This window comes from Ranitomeya variabilis, chromosome 4 (assembly GCF_051348905.1).
Source record: "Ranitomeya variabilis isolate aRanVar5 chromosome 4, aRanVar5.hap1, whole genome shotgun sequence".
Taxonomy (NCBI): Eukaryota; Metazoa; Chordata; class Amphibia; order Anura; family Dendrobatidae; genus Ranitomeya; species Ranitomeya variabilis.
In genome coordinates, this window is record NC_135235.1 from 397,272,773 (window position 1) to 397,294,093 (window position 21,321).

The 21,321-nt window shown below is 45.5% G+C and overlaps 1 protein-coding gene across 3 annotated transcripts in view; it reads left to right on the forward strand.

Annotated features, from left to right (window-relative positions):
• LOC143764882 (membrane-spanning 4-domains subfamily A member 4A-like) overlaps positions 1–21,321 on the forward strand; it is a 161,473-nt gene that overhangs the window by 43,334 nt on the left and 96,818 nt on the right. The window lies entirely within an intron of this gene.

The window sequence follows — 21,321 nt, forward strand, 5'->3', positions numbered from 1 at the left end:
GTTCTAAAACCTACCTGAAAAAAAATCACTACATCAATCAGTGGGAGAAAAATATTGGCCTCAGGGCTTGTGTGCCACTCCTGACTCCTGTGTGTGCCATCTCTCACTCAGTGGGCCATAGAAAGACTTTTTTTTATTATTTGGTTTCTAAATTGTCCCTGAAAAAAATCATTTTATCTTATTTGGTTTCTAAAGTCTCCCTGAAAAAAAAAAAAATTAAAACAGTGGGAGATTAATATTGCCCTTTCTGCTTGTGTGCCAGTCTTGACTCCTGGGTGTGCCCTCTCTCTCTCAAATTGTGGGCCATAGTAAGCCTATTAATTTTTTTGCTTGATTTGGGTTCTAAAATCTACCTGAAAAAAAATCACTACATCAATCAGTGGGAGAAAAATATTGGCCTCAGGGCTTGTGTGCCACTCCTGACTCCTGTGTGTGCCATCTCTCACTCAGTGGGCCATAGAAAGCCCATTAATTTGTTTGCTTGATTTGGGTTCTAAAATCTACCTGAAAAAAAATCACTACATCAATCAGTGGGAGAAAAATATTGGCCTCAGGGCTTGTGTGCCACTCCTGACTCCTGTGTGTGCCATCTCTCACTCAGTGGGCCATAGAAAGCCTATTTATTTTTTTGCTTGATTTGGGTTCTAAAATCTACCTGAAAAAAAATCACTACATCAATCAGTGGGAGAAAAATATTGGCCTCAGGGCTTGTGTGCCACTCCTGACTCCTGTGTGTGCCATCTCTCACTCAGTGGGCCATAGAAAGCCTATTAATTTTTTTGCTTGATTTGGGTTCTAAAATCTACCTGAAAAAAAATCACTACATCAATCAGTGGGAGAAAAATATTGGCCTCAGGGCTTGTGTGCCACTCCTGACTCCTGTGTGTGCCATCTCTCACTCAGTGGGCCATAGAAAGCCTATTTATTTTTTTGCTTGATTTGGGTTCTAAAATCTACCTGAAAAAAAATCACTACATCAATCAGTGGGAGAAAAATATTGGCCTCAGGGCTTGTGTGCCACTCCTGACTCCTGTGTGTGCCATCTCTCACTCAGTGGGCCATAGAAAGCCTTTTTTTTATTATTATTTGGTTTCTAAATTGTCCCTGAAAAAAATCATTTTATCTTATTTGGTTTCTAAAGTCTCCCTGAAAAAAAAAAAATTAAAACAGTGGGAGATTAATTTTGCCCTTTCTGCTTGTGTGCCAGTCTTGACTCCTGGGTGTGCCCTCTCTCTCTCTCAAATTGTGGGCCATAGAAAGCCTATTAATTTTTTTGCTTGATTTGGGTTCTAAAATCTACCTGAAAAAAAATCACTACATCAATCAGTGGGAGAAAAATATTGGCCTCAGGGCTTGTGTGCCACTCCTGACTCCTGTGTGTGCCATCTCTCACTCAGTGGGCCATAGAAAGCCTATTAATTTTTTTGCTTGATTTGGGTTCTAAAATCTACCTGAAAAAAAATCACTACATCAATCAGTGGGAGAAAAATATTGGCCTCAGGGCTTGTGTGCCACTCCTGACTCCTGTGTGTGCCCTCTCTCACTCAGTGGGCCATAGAAAGCCTATTTATTTTTTTGCTTGATTTGGGTTCTAAAATCTACCTGAAAAAAAATCACTACATCAATCAGTGGGAGAAAAATATTGGCCTCAGGGCTTGTGTGCCACTCCTGACTCCTGTGTGTGCCATCTCTCACTCAGTGGGCCATAGAAAGCCTATTAATTTTTTTGCTTGATTTGGGTTCTAAAATCTACCTGAAAAAAAATCACTACATCAATCAGTGGGAGAAAAATATTGGCCTCAGGGCTTGTGTGCCACTCCTGACTCCTGTGTGTGCCATCTCTCACTCAGTGGGCCATAGAAAGCCTATTAATTTTTTTGCTTGATTTGGGTTCTAAAATCTACCTGAAAAAAAATCACTACATCAATCAGTGGGAGAAAAATATTGGCCTCAGGGCTTGTGTGCCACTCCTGACTCCTGTGTGTGCCATCTCTCACTCAGTGGGCCATAGAAAGCCTTTTTTTGTTTAATTAATTGGTTTCTAAATTGTCCCTGAAAAAATCATTTTATCTTATTCGGTTTCTAAAGTCTCCCTGAGAAAAAAAAAAAAATAAGTGGGAGATTAATATTGACATTTGTGCTTGAGTGACAGTCCTGCTTGTGTGGCATCTCTGTGATTTGGTGCCACAGAAAACAGAGTGTGTAACATTGTGCCTGATTTTCCTTGTGGTCTCACCAACCTGTTAAGGGAATATTGAAATCATACTGAAGTTATAGCTCACCGTGTAAGTTGTTTGACAGCAACAAATAAAGTTACTTTGGTTAAGTTTTTAAAACAATGAGGAAGTCTGGTGCAAGAGGTCGTGGCCGTGGGCGTTCATTGTCAGCTGGTAATGATGGTAGTGGTAGTGGAGCATCAGGTGGTCGTGGGGATAAAAATATTCCACCTAAGTCTGGAGCTGTGGAGCCAGTTTCATCGTCTGGCTACACAAGGCCTCGAACGCTCTCTTTTCTGGGAGTAGGAAAACCGCTTTTAAAGCTGGAGCAGCAACAGCAAGTTTTGGCGTACATTGCAGACTCAGCCTCTAGCTCTTTTGCCTCCTCTTCTGAAACTGGTAAATGTAAAAGCAGCACGTCGCTTGTGGATGTTCATGGTCAGGGACAAGTCGCTTCCTTGTCCTCTTCAGCAAAAACTACAACAAGAGAGAAGGATGCAGCAGGCGACACAACGGGTTACTCCATGGAGCTCTTTACACATACCGTCCCTGGCTTAGAAAGTGAAACACTTAACAGGCCATGCCCATTACAAGTAGATTCTGACATGGAGTGCACTGATGCACAGCCACAGCCAGAGTACTATGCTGCTCCTTTGACTTAGACCACAACATTGCCCTCTCAGGGTACTGATCCACAATCAGACCCTGATGAGACTATGCTGCCCCGCCACGAATGCTATAACACCGACCGACACGGTGACACAGACGAAGTTGTACACGAGCTCGAAGAGGAGGTAATAGATGACCCAGTTGTTGACCCCGATTGGCAGCCATTTGGGGAACAGGGTGCAGGCGGCAGTAGTTCAGAAACGGAGGTGGAGGAGGGGCCGCAGCAGTCATCAACATCGCAACAGGTTCCATCTGCCGGGCCCGTATCTGGCCCAAAACGCGTGTCAAAGCCAAAACCTGTTGGAGGACAGCGTGGCCATCCGGTTAAAGCTCAGTCTGCAATCCCTGAAAAGGGATCCGATGCTAGGAAGAGTGCAGTCTGGCATTTTTTTAAACAACATCCAATTGATCAGCGCAAAGTCATCTGTCAAAAATGTTCAACTAGCTTAAGCAGAGGTCAGAATCTGAAAAGTCTCAATACTAGTTGCATGCATAGACACTTAGCCACCATGCATTTTCAAGCCTGGACTAACTACCAAACGTCCCTTAAGGTTGTAGCACCCTCGGCCAATGAAGCTAGTCAGCAACGCAACATCCCTTCCGTCACTGTAAGGCCACCATTTTCCGCACCACCGGCAGTATCTGTGCAGGTTTCTTTGCCAGCCAAAAGCAGTCAGGGTCAGGGAATCACCAGTTTTGTAGGAGGAAATATTGCATCTAGGGCACCAGCGGAAACAATACCGTCTCCAACCGTCTCTCAGTCTGCCATGTCCACTGGCACACCCGAAAGTTCCACGATCTCCAGCTCTCCAGTCCAGCTCACACTACATGAGACTCTGGTTAGAAAAAGGAAGTACTTATCCTCGCATCCGCGTACACAGGGTTTTAACGCCCACATAGCTAGACTAATCTCGTTAGAGATGATGCCCTACCGGTTAGTTGAAAGCGAAGCTTTCAAAGCCCTGATGGAGTACGCTGAACCACGATACGAGCTACCCAGTCGACACTTTTTTTCCAGAAAAGCCATCCCAGCCCTGCACCAGCATGTTAAACAGCGCATCGTCCATGCACTCAGGCAATCTGTGAGTACAAAGGTGCACCTGACTACAGATGCATGGACCAGTAGGCATGGCCAGGGACGTTATGTGTCCATCACGGCACACTGGGTGAATGTGGTGGATGCAGGGTCCACAGGGGACATCAATTTCGGGACAGTTGTGCCTAGCCCACGGTCTAGGAAACAGTTGGCTGTAGGCGTTCGCACCCCCTCCTCCTCGTCCTCCTGCAGAAGCTACAGCTCTTCCACAGACCGCAGTCGGCCAACCACTCCATCGGCAGATGACACTGTTGCACACCAGTTGTCCCATTATGGGCCAGCTACTGGCAAGCGTCAGCAGGCTGTATTGGCTATGAAGTGTTTGGGCGACAACAGACACACCGCGGAAGTTCTGTCCGAGTTCTTGCAACAAGAAATGCAGTCGTGGCTGGGCACAGTAGATCTTGAGGCAGGCAAGGTAGTGAGTGATAACGGAAGGAATTTCATGGCTGCCATCTCCCTTTCCCAACTGAAACACATTCCTTGCCTGGCTCACACCTTAAACCTGGTGGTGCAGTGCTTATTGAAAACTTATCCTGGGTTCTCCGACCTGCTCCTCAAAGTGTGTGGACTTTGCTCACATATCCGACGTTCGCCTGTACACTCCAGCCGTATGCAGACCTATCAGCGGTCTTTTAACCTTCCCCAGCATCGCCTAATCATAGACGTTGCAACAAGGTGGAACTCAACACTGCACATGCTTCAGAGACTGTGCCAACAGAGGCGGGCTGTTATGTTTTTGTGGGAGGATACACATACACGGGCAGGCAGTAGGATGGCAGGCATGGAGTTGTCAGATGTGCAGTGGTCGAAGATACAAGACATGTGTCAAGTCCTTCAGTGTTTTGAGGAATGCACACGGCTGGTTAGTGCAGACAACGCCATAATAAGCATGAGCATCCCCCTAATGCGTCTGCTGATGCAAAGTTTGATGCACATAAAGGATCAGGCGTCTGCACCAGAGGAAGAGGAAAGCCTTGATGACAGTCAGCCATTGTCTGGTCAGGGCAGTGTACAGGACGAGGTAGCGGGCGAAGAGGAGGTGGAGGACGAGGAGGATGATGGGGATGAGTATATTTTTAATGTGGAAGCTTTCCCGGGGGCACTGGAAATTGGTTGCGTGGCAAGGCCGGGTTCTGGTTTTTTGAGGGACACAAGTGACATAGATTTGCCTGAAACTGCCCCTCAACCAATCACAACCGGAGATTTGACAACTGGAACTTTGGCCCACATGGCGGATTATGCCTTACGTATCCTAAAAAGGGACACACGCATTACGAAAATGATGAACGATGACGATTACTGGTTGGCCTGCCTCCTTGATCCACGCTATAAAGGCAAATTGCAAAATATTATGCCACATGAGAACTTGGAACTAATATTAGCAACCAAACAATCAACTCTTGTTGACCGTTTGCTTCAGGCATTCCCAGCACACAGCGCACGTGATCGTTCTCACACGAGCTCCAGGGGGCAGCAGACTAGGAGTGTTAGGGGTGCACACATCAGAAGTGGCGTTGGACAGAGGGGTTTTCTGACCAGGTTGTGGAGTGATTTTGCTATGACCGCAGACAGGACAGGTACTGCTGCATCAATTGAAAGTGACAGGAGACAACATTTGTCCAGTATGGTTACTAACTATTTTTCATCCCTTATCGATGTTCTCCCTCAACCGTCATTCCCATTTGATTACTGGGCATCAAAATTAGACACCTGGCCAGAATTGGCAGAATATGCATTGCAGGAGCTTGCTTGCCCGGCAGCAAGTGTCCTATCAGAAAGAGTATTCAGTGCTGCAGGTTCAATATTAACCGAAAAAAGGACTCGTCTGGCTACCCAAAATGTTGATGATCTAACATTCATTAAAATGAACCACAACTGGATTTCGAAATCTTTTGCCCCACCTTGCCCGGCCGACACCTAGCTTTCCTATGAAAAGCTCTTGCCTGTGGACTACTGTGAATTACTTTTCTAATGTCTAATTTGCTGCAGCTGATTGTCCAGCATACGACATGTTTACACCTCCCTAAATGGCCAAACTCCCCACACGGGGCCGTGGTATCGCGACTTGGCGCAAGCACCCGTGAGACTGCTGTTTGTCTGAAGAGGTGGGTGTGCTCGCTTTTGGTCGACGGCATTGCTACTGGGTCCCTCATAGTACAATAAAGTGTCTCTGGCGGTGGTGGTGCGCACCCAACGTCAGACACACTGTTGTAACATGAGGGGCCCTGGGCCTGTACCGCCGGCCACAAGAGAGTTCACCAACCCCCAGGTCAAACATTGCTCTACCACTTCCACAGTTATCTCTCACACTTCCACCAATGTTTAGTCTATGCGCTGACATCCTTTCATACCTGCCACTGACAATACCATTGTGTTGACATGTATGATGGTACTTAACATAGTCAGGGGCAGTGTCCTCTATTTACCACAGTAAATACTTTGCGCTAAATTAGTAGGTCTGAAACAACGCAGAGGATCCCACCCCTGAACCTAATGATTGCACCCTTTAGTGTTTTTGTTTTGTTTTAATGCGAGACATTCACATTTATTTGTTGTTTTTGACTACTAACTGGCAGACACTCATTACAATCGGCCTCCGTTGACCAGACCACTGCTGCTCGTGTACCCCTGGAACCTATTTTACAGTGCCTACAGCCAGCCCATTTTATTATGTTAGGCCTTGGAAGCCTGTCTGCGGTCCCTCCTTCCACTAGGCCTCCACTGACCTGACCACTGCTGCCCGTGTACCCCTGGGAACCAATTATAAAGTGCCTACAGCCAGCCCATTTTATTATGTTAGGCCTTCGAAGCCTGTCTGCGGTCCCTCCTTCCACTAGGCCTCCAATGACCAGACCACTGCTGCCCGTGTACCCCTGGAACCAATTATAAAGTGCCTACAGCCAGCCCATTTTATGTTAGGCCTTGGAAGCCTGTCTGCGGTCCTTCCTTCCACTAGGCCTCCACTGACCTGACCACTGCTGCCCGTGTACCCCTGGAACCTATTTTACAGTGCATAGAGCCTATTTTTTTATTTTATTTAATATTAATAAAGCCATGATGGACTACGCTGTACCACGCTATGAGCTACCCAGTTGACAATTCTTTTGCGAGAAAAGCCATCCCACCCCTCCACCAGCATGTTAAAGACCACATTGTCCTTTCATTCTGTCAATCTGTGAGTCCAGAGGTACACCTGACAACAGACACATGGAGCGGTAGGCATGGCCACGGAAGGTTACGTGTCCTTTGTGGCGCAATGGGTTAATGTATTGGATGCATGGTCCACACAGGGGACAGCCTGGTAAGTCTGTCTGCAGTCCCTAATTCAAGTTGTCCTCAAATGAATAAATCTGAGCTTCCACCTTCTGGCTCTCATTAAGTGCTGTTTTTTAAAAGATTGTTGGTTCCGGCCTACTAACGGTGTCTGCCCCTGCCTGGTGTTGTCCTCAACTGAATAAAGCTGAGCTTCTACCTTCTGGCTCTCATTAAGTGCTGTTTTTTAAAAGATTGGTGGTTCCGGCCTACTAACGGTGTCTGCCCCTGCCTGGTGTTGTCCTCAACTGAATAAAGCTGAGCTTCTACCTTCTGGCTCTGATTAATTTTTTTTTTTTTTTTTAATTGCTGGATGGGGCCTAATACCTCTGTTTGCTGCTCCCTGGTGTTTGTCCTCAACTGAATAAAGCTGAGCTTCTACCTTCTGGCTCTCATTAAGTGCTGTTTTTTAAAAGATTGGTGGTTCCGGCCTACTAACGGTGTCTGCCCCTGCCTGGTGTTGTCCTCAACTGAATAAAGCTGAGCTTCTACCTTCTGGCTCTCATTAAGTGCTGTTTTTTAAAAGATTGGTGGTTCCGGCCTACTAACGGTGTCTGCCCCTGCCTGGTGTTGTCCTCAACTGAATAAAGCTGAGCTTCTACCTTCTGGCTCTCATTAAGTGCTGTTTTTTAAAAGATTGGTGGTTCCGGCCTACTGACGGTGTCTGCCCCTGCCTGGTGTGGTCCTCAACTGAATAAAGCTGAGCTTCTACCTTCTGGCTCTCATTAAGTGCTGTTTTTTAAAAGATTGGTGGTTCCGGCCTACTAACGGTGTCTGCCCCTCCCTGGTGTTGTCCTCAACTGAACAAAGCTGAGCTTCCACCTTCTGGCTCTCTTTAAGTGCTGTGTTTTTAAAAATAGGTGGTTATGGGCCTACTAACGGTGTCTGCCCCTGCCTGGTGTTGTCCTCAACTGAATAAAGCTGAGCTTCTACCTTCTGGCTCTGATTAATTTTTTTTTTTTTTTAATTGCTGGATGGGGCCTAATACCTCTGTTTGCTGCTCCCTGGTGTTTGTCCTCAACTGAATAAAGCTGAGCTTCTACCTTCTGGCTCTCATTAAGTGCTGTTTTTTAAAAGATTGGTGGTTCCGGCCTACTAACGGTGCCTGCCCCTGCCTGGTGTTGTCCTCAACTGAATAAAGCTGAGCTTCTACCTTCTGGCTTTTGGCCTACAGTAGCAAATATTAAACTGCATTTGGCCTATTAGTGTGTTTGGGCACTTAAAACAGTGTCTGCTGCTCCTGGGTTTGCTACTCCACTCAACAAAGCAATGCCGCCTGTTTAGTCCTGTTACCAATTTTGAACTGCATTTAGCCTACTTTATTCTTTGGCCCTATATCTGTTTTCTCCTCATCCTGCCCATTCCCCAGCCACTGCTAGATGAGTCTGCTGGTACATTGACCTAGACCACTACATTCCCCTTGCACTCTACACAGCCAGAATCTGACTCTGCTGAAAGTAAGGTTCCCCTTCCCGCATGTTATACCACCTTACACAGGGACAAAGAGGAAGGTGCAGATGAAAGTGCAGGTTCCTTCATCAGGTGGGGGCATACTCGTTGGCGACGTCGCTGGCACAGGGCCCCTCAGAGTACGCAAAAGTGTCGCTGCTGGTGGGAGGCGCCCCCGCCGTGCAAACACACTGCTGTACTTTGAGGGGCCCTGTGCCAGTGCCAATGCCAACGAGGGGGCCTCCCTGCTTGCTTAGGATCACAGCACTTGCAAACTTGACATACTTACCTCTCACTGCTCCACCGCCGTGACGTAGTCCACATTTCCTGGGCCCACTAAAAGCTTGAACCAGCCCTACCCTCCACAACTTTTGCAAAATGACCCCCAAGTTCCAATGCCCAACTATTATTATAAAGTTAATTAAGATTGACAAGCTTCAGAAACAAGAGTGGATGTTTTTGGCATTAAAATGGGCACTGTAGGTGTTTTCCTGGCCTCCACTCACTGCCGACTATGCTTCCCCATTGACTTGCATTGGGTTTCGTGTTTCGGTCGATCCCCGACTTTTAGCGATAATCGGCCGACTGCACTCGACTCGACTCTGGACAAAGTCGGGTTTCACAAAACCCGACTCGACCTTAAAAAAATGAAAGTCGCTCAACCCTAGTCACTGGTATTGAAATGGGCTATCTGTGAATGATTTAGAGATTATCTCAATTACAGCAAAGAGTTTGAGGTTTACATGGACAATAACCCCTTGATCTATGTTCTCAATACAGCCAAACTGAATGCAATGTGTCAGAGATGGGTAGATGAACTAGCTGACTAATTTCAGTATTAAGTACAGTCCCGGGAAATGCAATATGGATGCTGACGGATTGTCGAAAATGCCACTAGAGCCTGAGGAGCTCATGCAAAAATGCTCAGAGGAAGTCAGTCTGGAAGCTATTGAGAGTACTACTCATGCAGTACAAGCTCATCAAGAGGAAGATACACCATTGTGGTGTCCGTTGACAGTGGAAACCACTGTAAAAGCGAAAAAATGAGATCACCCCCTGTCCACTCAACCACTACCAAAAAGAACAATCCATAGAGCACAACAGGAAGATCAGATAATTGGCAGAGTGCTTCCTTATATGGACCAAAATCGTTTTCCAAGTAAATGAGAGAGAGATAATGAGTCATCAGCAGTATCGGTTTTAGTTAAAGAGTGGACAAAGCTCTACCTCTGTGAAGATGGTATCCTGTATCATAAAGGAGGGCAAAAACAGCAGTTGGTGCTACCTAGAGTGTGCCGTAGGTTGGTCTTCAAAGAACTCCATGAAAACAAGAGACACCTGGGAGAGATATTGAGAGGTACGTGACCAGGGAGTGTGGGTGCCTGAAAGATAAAGGTCCCAACACATCAACCCGGGCACCTATGGGCAACATCCAGACTACATATCCATTTGACATGGTCTCAATAGACTTTTTACATCTCGAGATGTGCAAGGGAGGTTACAAATACATCTTGGTGGGGAAGGACCATTTTACTCGATTTGCTCAAGCACATGCCACGACTAATAAATCTGGTCGAACAGCGGCAGAGAAGATCTTCACTGATTTTGCTTTGAAATTTGGGTTCCCTATGAGGCTACACCATGACCAAGGAAGAGAATTTGAGAACCAGCTCTGTGGAATTCAGAGATCCCATACAACACCCTATCACCTAGAGGGTAATGGACAAGTGGAATGTTTTATCCAGGCATTATTGTCAGTGCTGTGTACTTTAACAGCTGATGAGAAGAAAGATTGGAAGAGTTCTCTATCAAAAGTGGTACATGCATATAACTGTACCAAGAGCAAGGCAATGGGTTACCCATGTTTCTTCCTATTGTATGGACGATAGCTAAGAGTGCCAATTGACATCATGTTCGACACTCCAGTGTCAGAGACTTACAAAATGTATCCTGAGTATGTTTGAAAATGGAGGAAACAGATGACAAAAGCATATAACATAGCCTCCAAAGTAGCTACCTAAAGGCAGAGCAAGAGTAACGAGTACTATGATCGAAAATGTTATGGAACAGAATTAACACCGGGAAGTCGGGTGCGAGTCAAGAACGTATGTGAAAAAGGTGGTCCAGGAAAACTTTGGTCGTACTGAGAAGACAAGGTTTATGTGGTCTTAAGGAGGAAAGCCAATGACAGTCCAGTGTATGAAATCCAATTGGAAATAGGGGACAAGAAAACCAGAACAGTCCATCGGAATTTACTACTACCTTGTGATTATCTCCCACCTCAACAAGTCTCCCCAGAAGTAGACCGATATCGATCGAGATTGACTACGGGACTACCACAGACTGAAGCTCCGGAGGTGGACAGTGACCTTCCTGAGAGTTCCGATGAAGAAGAGCACATTGGTGTGCCTCTCAGGCCGCAAGGAGAGGGATGCACTATCCTCTGGAGAGTGAACTAAGTCCAGAGGATCCAGAGTTTGTACCAAAGAGTACAGATGAAGTCCAATTCAGTTCTGATGACCGATCACTGATCACTGCAGAGACCAATCGACACTCAGGATGAGTGGTATTACCAGACTGTGCAGAACAAGATGATTCAGGAGAAGTACAGGAACTTACAGAGGCCATTCCAAGAGCGTCTGAGTAAGTACGAGAAATGAATGCGGCGGAAAAAACTCCTGCAACCAAAGAAACCGTGGTATCTGAGTAACAACCCATCAGGAGGATGTCAACTTGTGAAGTGAGGAGGCCCATGATGCTGACGTATGAGACACTTGGTGAACCTAGTCAAGTGCCAAGGACTGTCGATTGGAAACAGGTATCCCTGCCTAAGGAACCAGGTAAGCCCACTTGAGTGGTATTCACCACCAAGAGGCAGTATGGAAGATGTTGCCTGGCAGAAAGACTTGTTTTCATGCTCTGATTTTGCTTAAAAGACTTTGTAGAAACAGAGAACTGTTAAGGCCTACTGAGAGAGAAAGCTGGTTGAAGACATATGAAAAGCTCCATCTGAAGAGATGCTGTTTGTTTTAATTGTTTATTTCTTACAGGAGTCCCACAAGTAAAAGGTGGTAAGAATAGGTTGTTATTAATGTTTATGAATGTTATGCCAATATGTATATGAAGTGACATGACTCCCACCACTGTCTTAGAATTGGTCAGATCGATCAATTGAGGCAAATGTCGAGGACGACATTCAAAAAAGAGGGAAGAGTGTGACATGCAGAAGTAGTGTTAACTGCTGTTGCTTCAAAAGCATCCAGCAAATAGAAGGGTTAACCCAGTCACAAGAGACAGGGTGTGGTTAGCAGAGCCCCAGGGGGATTGTGGGAAACTTGCTGACTATTCTGGCAGCAGCAGAAGGGATTGGTGGTATGTGTCTGTGATCTCTCTCAAAAATGTTCAGGCAAGTGAACAAGGGACACAGGATTACATTACAGAGTGGAGCTGGGCTATCCCCTGTATGTCCAGTTGAGAAAGTCTATCAGGAGTAGGAAGATAAGTACTCTTAATAAATTGTGTCACATGGGTAATCTCCCTCAGCAAACCCTCCCCCATCCTCCATAACACTGTGCTAGAAGGAATAATGTAGACTGCTGTACTTTTGTAAAGAGCCTTGATCTGTACTGATCAGTGCTATCAAAAGAGACTTTTAGTCAATGTGCCTCTAAGGAGCAGCAGTCCTGTTTATAAAGCCTGTGCTTAAGAGACTTGAATTATACTGAATGTGCTGTGATATTAAACTACACTGTTCATGTGGACTCTATTAATTGTATCGGTGTGAGCAAGTGGATCCATCTTGTGCCTGAGGAAGCTGCAGTACATGGTCGCCGTGAGTAACGGTTCCCCCACAGTTCCAAAGAATTCGTGAGACCTGTCCCGCCCCTATCTGAACCTAGTGGCATACACATAACACAGAGACCATAGATATGGAATTATTCATAGAAATATATGGTAAAAAGAGTCAACTGACTGCTTTGATAAACTGTGTTTTGTTCTCCTTTATTGTAGAATTACTTGATATGATACGTAATACAACTGTCTAAGTATATATTGCAATAAAAAAAAGAGTATTTTGTACACTATTGTTATACTAATATATGTAGGTGAAATTGTGCAGCAGGGGAAGGCTGGATATTAGGGTTTGATTATTTTTTGTATTTATAGCATTCTGTGGAAAAAATGTCTCTTTATTACCAATAAAAATGAATTGATTAAAAAAATACTAGTCAATCCATTCATACTGTATGCCACATGCATGGGTTAATACAAACAATTCCATAAATTTGTAAAATACAGTGCCTTGAAAAAGTATTCATGCCCCGTGAGCATTTATACATTTTTTTCATGTTACACCCACAAATTTAACAGTTTCTTATTTGGATCTTATGTGATATACTAAAACAAAGAAGCAAATATTTGTGAAGTGTAGAAGAAATGATATATAGTTTTCTAAATGTGCTAAGAATATAAATCTGAAAATTGGGAAGTGCATTTGTATTAACCCCCCCTCCCTCCATGCCTCAACAGCTTGTAAGATTGCCTGTGGCTAAAATTACCGTATATACTCGAGTATAAGCCGACCCGAGTATAAGCCGACCCCCCTAATTTTGCCACAAAAAACTGGGAAAACTTATTGACTCGAGTATAAGCCTTGGGTGGAAAATGCAGCAGCTACCGGCGAATTTCAAAAATAAAAATAGATGCTCCATACCATTCATTATGGCCCCATAGATGCTCCATATAAAGCTGTGCCACATATATAATGCTATGCACAGTTCATTATGGCCCCATAGATGCTCCATATAAAGCTGTGCCATATATAATGCTCTGCACCGTTCATTATGGCCCCATAGATGCTCCATATAAAGCTGTGCCATATATAATGCTCTGCACCATTCATTATGGCCCCATAGATGCACCACATAAAGCTGTGCCATATATAATGCTCTGCACCATTCATTATGGCCCCATAGATGCTCCACATAAAGCTGTGCCATATATAATGCTCTGCACCGGTCATTATGGCCCCATAGATGCTCCACATAAAGCTGTGCCATATATAATGCTCTGCACCGTTCATTATGGCCCCATAAATGCTCCATATAAAGCTGTGCCATATAGAATGCTCTGCACCGTTCATTATGGCCCCATAGATGCTCCACATAAAGCTGTGCCACATATATAATGCTCTGCACCGGTCATTATGGTCCCATAGATGCTCCATATATAGCTGTGTCATATAGAATGCTCTGCACCGTTCATTATGGCCCCATAGATGCTCTATATAAAACTGTGCCATATATAATGCTCTGCACCATTAATTATGGCCCCATAGATGCTCCATAGAAAGCTGTGCCATATATAATGCTCTGCACCGTTCATTATGGTCCCATAGATGCTCCATAGAAAGCTGTGCCATATAGAATGCTCTGCACCGTTCATTATTGCCCCATAGATGCTCCATAGAAAGCTGTGCCATATATAATGCTCTGCACCATTCATTATGGCCCCATAGATGCTCCATAGAAAGCTGTGCCATATATAATGCTCTGCACCGTTCATTATGGACCCATAGATGCTCCATAGAAAGCTGTGCCATATAGAATGCTCTGCACCATTCATTATTGCCCCATAGATGCTCCATAGAAATCTGTGCAATATATAATGCTGCTGCTGCAATAAAAAAAAAACCGACATACTCACCTCTCTTGCTGCCCGCAGCTCCTCAGCGTCCCGTCTCGGCATCTCTCCGCACTGACTGTTCAGGCAGAGGGCGGCGCGCACACTAGTACGTCATCGTGCCCTCTGACCTGAACAGTCAGAGCAAGAGGACGCGGAAGACAGAGCGGCGCCCGGCGTGTGGAACGCGGACATGTAACTATGACATACTTACCTGCTCCCGGCATCCCTGGCTCCTTATCCCGGACAGCTGGTCTCCGGGTGCCGCAACCTCTTCCTCTGTCAGCGGTCACCGTTACCGCTGATTAGAGGAATGTATATGCGGCTCCACCCCTATGGGAGTGGTGTCCATATTCATAACTTTAATGAGCGGTCCCACGTGACCGCTGAACAGGGGAAGAGCTGTGGCATCGAAGACCGTGGGATGGGCAGGGGGAGCGCCAGGAGCGTCGGGACTAGGTGAGTATGCGACAGTCCTCTCTCCCCCTCACCCGCCGACCCCACTGCCGATCATGACTTGAGTATAAGCCGAGAGGGGCAATTTCAGCCCAAAAATTTGGGCTGAAAATCTCGGCTTATCCTCGAGTATAGTGTTGAGCGATACCATCCGATACTTGAAAGTATCGGTATCGGAAAGTATCGGCCGATACCGGCAAAGTATCGGATCTAATCCGATACCGATACCCGATACCAATACAAGTCAATGGGACTCAAGTATCGGACGGTATCCCTGATGGTTCCCAGGGTCTGAAGGAGAGGAAACTCTCCTTCAGGCCCTGGGATCCATATTACTGTGTAAAATAAAGAATTAAAATAAAAAATATTGATATACTCACCTCTCCGACGCAGCCTGCACCTTACCGAGGGAACCGGCAGCCTTCTTTGCTTAAAATGCGCGCGTTTACTGCCTTCCGTGACGTCACGGCTTCTGATTGGTCGCGTGCCGCCCATGTGACCGCGACGCGACCAATCACAACAAGCCGTGACGTAATTTCAGGTCCTGAATGCCTAATTCTAGGTATTCAGGATTTGAAAATTACGTCACGGCTTGTGATTGGTCGCGTCGCGGTCACATGGGCGGCACGCGACCAGTCACAAGCCGTGACGTAATTTTCAAATCCTGAATGCCTAGAATTAGGCATTCAGGACCTGAAATTACGTCACGGCTAGTGTTGAGCGATACCGTCCGATACTTGAAAGTATCGGTATCGGAAAGTATCGGCCGATACCGGCAAAGTATCGGATCCAATCCGATACCGATACCCGATACCAATACAAGTCAATGGGACTCAAGTATCGGACGGTATTCCTGATGGTTCCCAGGGTCTGAAGGAGAGGAAACTCTCCTTCAGGCCCTGGGATCCATATAAATGTGTAAAATAAAGAATTAAAATAAAAAATATCGCTATACTCACCTGTCCGACGCAGCCGGGACCTCAGCGAGGGAACCGGCAGCGTTGTTTGTTTAAAATTCGCGCTTTTACTTGGTTACGTGAAGTCCCGGCTTGTGATTGGTCAGGGCGGCCATGTTGCCGGGACGCGGACCAATCACAGCAAGCCGTGACGAAATTACGTCACGGCTTGCTGTGATTGGTCCGCGTCCCGGCAACATGGCCGCCATTAACCAATCACAAGCCGTGATGTCACGGGAGGCTGGACATGCGCGTATTTTGAAAAGCGCGCGTGTCCAGCCTCCAGTGACATCCCGGCTTGTGATTGGTTAATGGCGGCCATGTTGCCGGGACGTCACTGGAGGCTGGACACGCGCGCTTTTCAAAATACGCGCATGTCCAGCCTCCCGTGACGTCCCGGCTTGTGATTGGTTAATGGCGGCCATGTTGCCGGGACGTCACTGGAGGCTGGACACGCGCGCTTTTCAAAATACGCGCATGTCCAGCCTCCCGTGACGTCCCGGCTTGTGATTGGTTAATGGCGGCCATGTTGCCGGGACGTCACTGGAGGCTGGACACGCGCGCTTTTCAAAATACGCGCATGTCCAGCCTCCCGTGACGTCACGGCTTGTGATTGGTTAATGGCGGCCATGTTGCCGGGACGTCACTGGAGGCTGGACACGCGCGCTTTTCAAAATACGCGCATGTCCAGCCTCCCGTGACGTCCCGGCTTGTGATTGGTTAATGGCGGCCATGTTGCCGGGACGTCACTGGAGGCTGGACACGCGCGCTTTTCAAAATACGCGCATGTCCAGCCTCCCGTGACGTCACGGCTTGTGATTTGTTAATGGCGGCCATGTTGCCGGGACGCGGACCAATCACAGCAAGCCGTGACGTAATTTCGTCACGGCTTGCTGTGATTGGTCCGCGTCCCGGCAACATGGCCGCCCTGACCAATCACAAGCCGGGACTTCACGTAACCAAGTAAAAGCGCGAAATTTAAACAAACAACGCTGCCGGTTCCCTCGCTGAGGTCCCGGCTGCGTCGGACAGGTGAGTATAGCGATATTTTTTATTTTAATTCTCTTTTTTACACATTATTACATTAATGTTGTTGCGATACCCGATACCCAATACCACAAAAGTATCGGATCTCGGTATCGGAAATTCCGATACAGCAAGTATCGGCCGATACCCGATACTTGCAGTATCGGAATGCTCAACACTAGTCACGGCTTGTTGTGATTGGTCGCGTCGCGGTCACATGGGCGGCACGCGACCAATCAGAAGCCGTGACGTAATTTTCAAATCCTGAATGCCTAGAATTAGGCATTCAGGACCTGAAATTACGTCACAGCTTGTTGTGATTGGTCGCGTCGCGGTCACATGGGCGGCACGCGACCAATCAGAAGCCGTGACGTCACGGAAGGCAGTAAACGCGCGCATTTTAAGCAAAGAAGGCTGTCGGTTCCCTCGGTAAGGTGCAGGCTGCGTCGGAGAGGTGAGTATATCCCTATTTTTTATTTTAATTCTTTCTTTTACACATTGATATTAATCCCGATACCGATTCCCGATATCACAAAAGTATCGGATCTCGGTATCGGAATTCCGATACCCGCAAGTATTGGCCGATACCCGATACTTGCGGTATCGGAATGCTCAACACTACTCGAGTATATACGGTACTACTGCAAGTCTTTCGGGATATATCTCTACCAGCTTTGCACATCTAAAGGCTGAAATTTTTGCCCATTCTTCCTTGTATATTCGTTTTAGCTGAGTGAGGTTTGGATGGATATTGTCTATCAGCGGCAATTTGAAGTCTTGCCAAAGATTCTCAATGGGATTTAGGTCTGAACTTTGACTAGGCCATTCACACACATGAATGTGCTTTTATCTAAACCATTCCACTGTAGCTCTGACAGTATTTTTAAGGTCATCTGCTTGCTGGAAGGTGAACCTACACCGCAGTCTCAACCCTTTTGCAGCCTCTAACAGGTTTTTCTCCAGGATTGCCCTGTATTTAGCTCCATCCATCTTCCCACCAACTCTCAACAGCTTCCCTGTCCCTGCCGAAGAAGCGCATGCCCACAGTCTGATGCCACTACCACATTTGATGTGGGGATGATGTTTCCAGGATGATGTGGAGTGTTAGTTAGCGTTTTACATTTAGCCCCAAAAGTTTTACTTTTGTCTAATTTGACAAAACTGTCTTCTTGAACAAGCTAGCTATGTCTCCTACATGGTTGCTTGAAAACTGCAAAAGTAGCTTCTTATGGCTTGCTTTCAAAAATTACTTTCTTGTTGCCAGTCTTCCATAAAGGCCAGATTTGTGGAATATATGACTAATAGCTGTCCTTTGGACAGATTCTCCCACCTGAGCTGTGGAACACTGCAACTCCTCTGGGGTGACCAGGGGCCTCTTGGTTTCTTCTCTAGCTAGTGATCTTGCTTGTGATATAAGTTTAGGTGGACAGTCATGTCTTGTAGGTTTGCAGTTATGCCATACTCCTTTTGGATGATGGATTGAACAGTGCTCCTTGAGATGTTTAGAGCTTGGGCTATTTTTTTATTATGTGACTTCTGGAGGCAAGTGGAATTTTATTTAGGGGTATTAGACTGCAGGGGCTGAATACAAATGTATGTCACAATTTTCAGATTTATATTTTTAAAATAATTTAAAAAATGTATAATTTCCCTTGTATTTAACCAATTCTTGCTACTTTGTGTTGATATATCACATAAAATCCCAAGAAAATACATTTAAAGGGAATCTGTCACCCCCTGGGACACTTTTCAGCTATTATTATGGGCATACAGGTAATAGAAATGTTAATCTAGTCTTACCTGTATGCCTCATAGTTGCTGTCTAGATGTGAAGAAACAGACTGGAAGAATTCTCTGCCTCTTCCTCATTAACTATCACTCCCTTTCTATGCACATCACACTGACCTGTGACATGCAGCTGTAGTGCCTGAATCCCAAGCCGTGATCCTGAGCATGCGCCTTGCACTCGCTTGATATATATGTGTATATATATATATATATATATATATAAAATCGTCTAAGGGGTACTTCCTTCTGCTTGTCTGTCTGTCTGTCTGTTTGTCTGTAACGGAAATCCTGCATCGCTGATTGGTCGCGGGATCAGTGACAGGCGTAGTCCGGTCATGAATTGGCCCCTCCCTACCCTCCTCCAGTCAGTGCTCCCTCCCTACCCTCCTCCAGTCAGTGCCCCCTCCCTACTCCCCTCCAGTCGGTGCCAGTGTATCGCCCCATCCCAGACCAACTTTTTACTATTGATGCTGCATATGCAGCATCATTAGTGAAAAGATATAATGTTAAAAATAATTTAAAAAAATAAAAAATTGTGCTATTCTCACCTTCTGCCATCCACCGATGTGCACGATGCTGGCGAGACCGCTAAGTCATCTGGGTAATTTCACAATACATCACTGGGAACGGAAGATGGCGGCAGCATCGTGCGCATCGGGACAGCTTCGGTGGACGCCAGAGGGTGAGTATATAACTATTTTTTATTTAACTTTTTTTTATCAGGGATATGGTGCCCACACTGCTATATACTATGTGGGCTGTGTTATATACTGTGTGGGCTGTGTTATATACTGCGTTGGCTGTGTTATATACTGCGTGGCCTGTGTTATATACTGCATGGCCTGTGTTATATACTGAATGGGCTGTGTTATATACTACATGGGCTGTGCTATATATTACGTGGGCTGTGTTATATATTGCCTGGCTGCTATATACTACGTGAGCAGTGTTATATACTGCGTGGGCTGTGTTATATACTACGTGGACTGTGTTATATACTGCATGGGCTGTTCTATATATTACGTGGGCTGTGCCATATATTATGTGGGCTGTGTTATATACTACGTGGCTGCTATATACTACGTGGCTTTTCTATATACTACGTGGCTGTCTGTGTTACGTGGGCTGTGCTATATACTATGTGGCCGCTATTTACTATGTGGCTGCTATATACTATGTGGCCGCTATTTACTATGTGGCTGTGCTATATACTACGTAGCTGTCTGTGTTATATACTACGTGGCTGTGCTATATACTAGGTGGCTGTGCTATATAGTATGTGGCTGCTATATACTATGCAGCTGCTATATACTACATGGCTGTGCGATATACTGCGTGGCTGTGCTATATACTACGTGGCTTTCTGTGTTATATACTATGTGGTTGTGTTATATACTATGTGGCTGTGCTAAGCGCGACGTACATACATACATACATATTCTAGAATACCCGATGCATTAGAATCGAGCCACCATCTAATATATATATATATATATATATATATATATATATATATATATATCTGTGTGTGTGTGTGTGTGTGTGTGTGTGTGTGAATATACAGGGTGGGCCATTTATATGGATACACCTAAATAAAATGGGAATGGTTGGTGATATCAACTTCCTGTTTGTGGCACATTAGTATATGGGAGAGGGAAAACTTTTCAAGATGGGTGGTGACCATGGTGGCCATTTTGAAGTCCGCCATTTTGGATCCAACTTTATTTTTTCCAATGGGAAGAAGGTCATGTGACACATGAAACTTATTGAGAATTTTACAAGAAAAATAATGGTGTGCTTGGTTTTAACGTATCTTTATTCTTTCATGAGTTACTTACAAGTTTATGACCACTTATGAAATATGTTCAAAGTGCTGCTCATTGTGTTGGATTGTCAATGCAACCCTCTTTTCCCACTCTTGACACATTGATAGCAACACCGCAGAAGAAATGCTAGCACAGGCTTCCAGTATCCATTGTTTCAGATGTTGCACATCTTGTATCTTCACAGCATAGACAATTGCCTTCAGATAACCCCAAAGATAAAAGTCTATGGGGGTCAGATCAGGAGACCTTGGTGGCTATTCAACTGGCCCATGACGACCAATCTACTTTCCAGGAAACTGTTCATGTAGGAATGCTCAGACCTGACACCCATAATTGATGGTTTATTGTGGTATATGAGGTACAAAGATATCTGAAATTGCTACATGATGATGTGTTGCCCTCTTTATGCACTGAAGATGGCATGTTCCCTGAGTTATTCCAGCAAGATGGTGCACCACCACATTGTGGGTGTCAGGTCCGAGCATTCCATTCTTTATGAAAAAATAAAGCTACGTTAAAACCAAGCACACCATTGTTTTTCTTGTGAAGTTGTCAATAAGTTTGATGTGTCACATGACCCTCTTCCCATTGGAAAAAATAAAGTTGGATCCAAAATGGCCAACTTCAAAATGGCCGCCTTGGTCACCACCCATCTTGAAAAGTCTTCTCCCTCCCATATACTAATGTGCCACAAACAGGAAGTTGATATCATCATCCATTCCCATTTTATTTAGGTGTATCCATATAAATGGCAAAAGGAACTACGTCCTGAACAGAATATATATAAGTAGACTCCTTTTGAGCAATGAAGGGTTACTTGATGACTTGTATTCTTTTTTTTC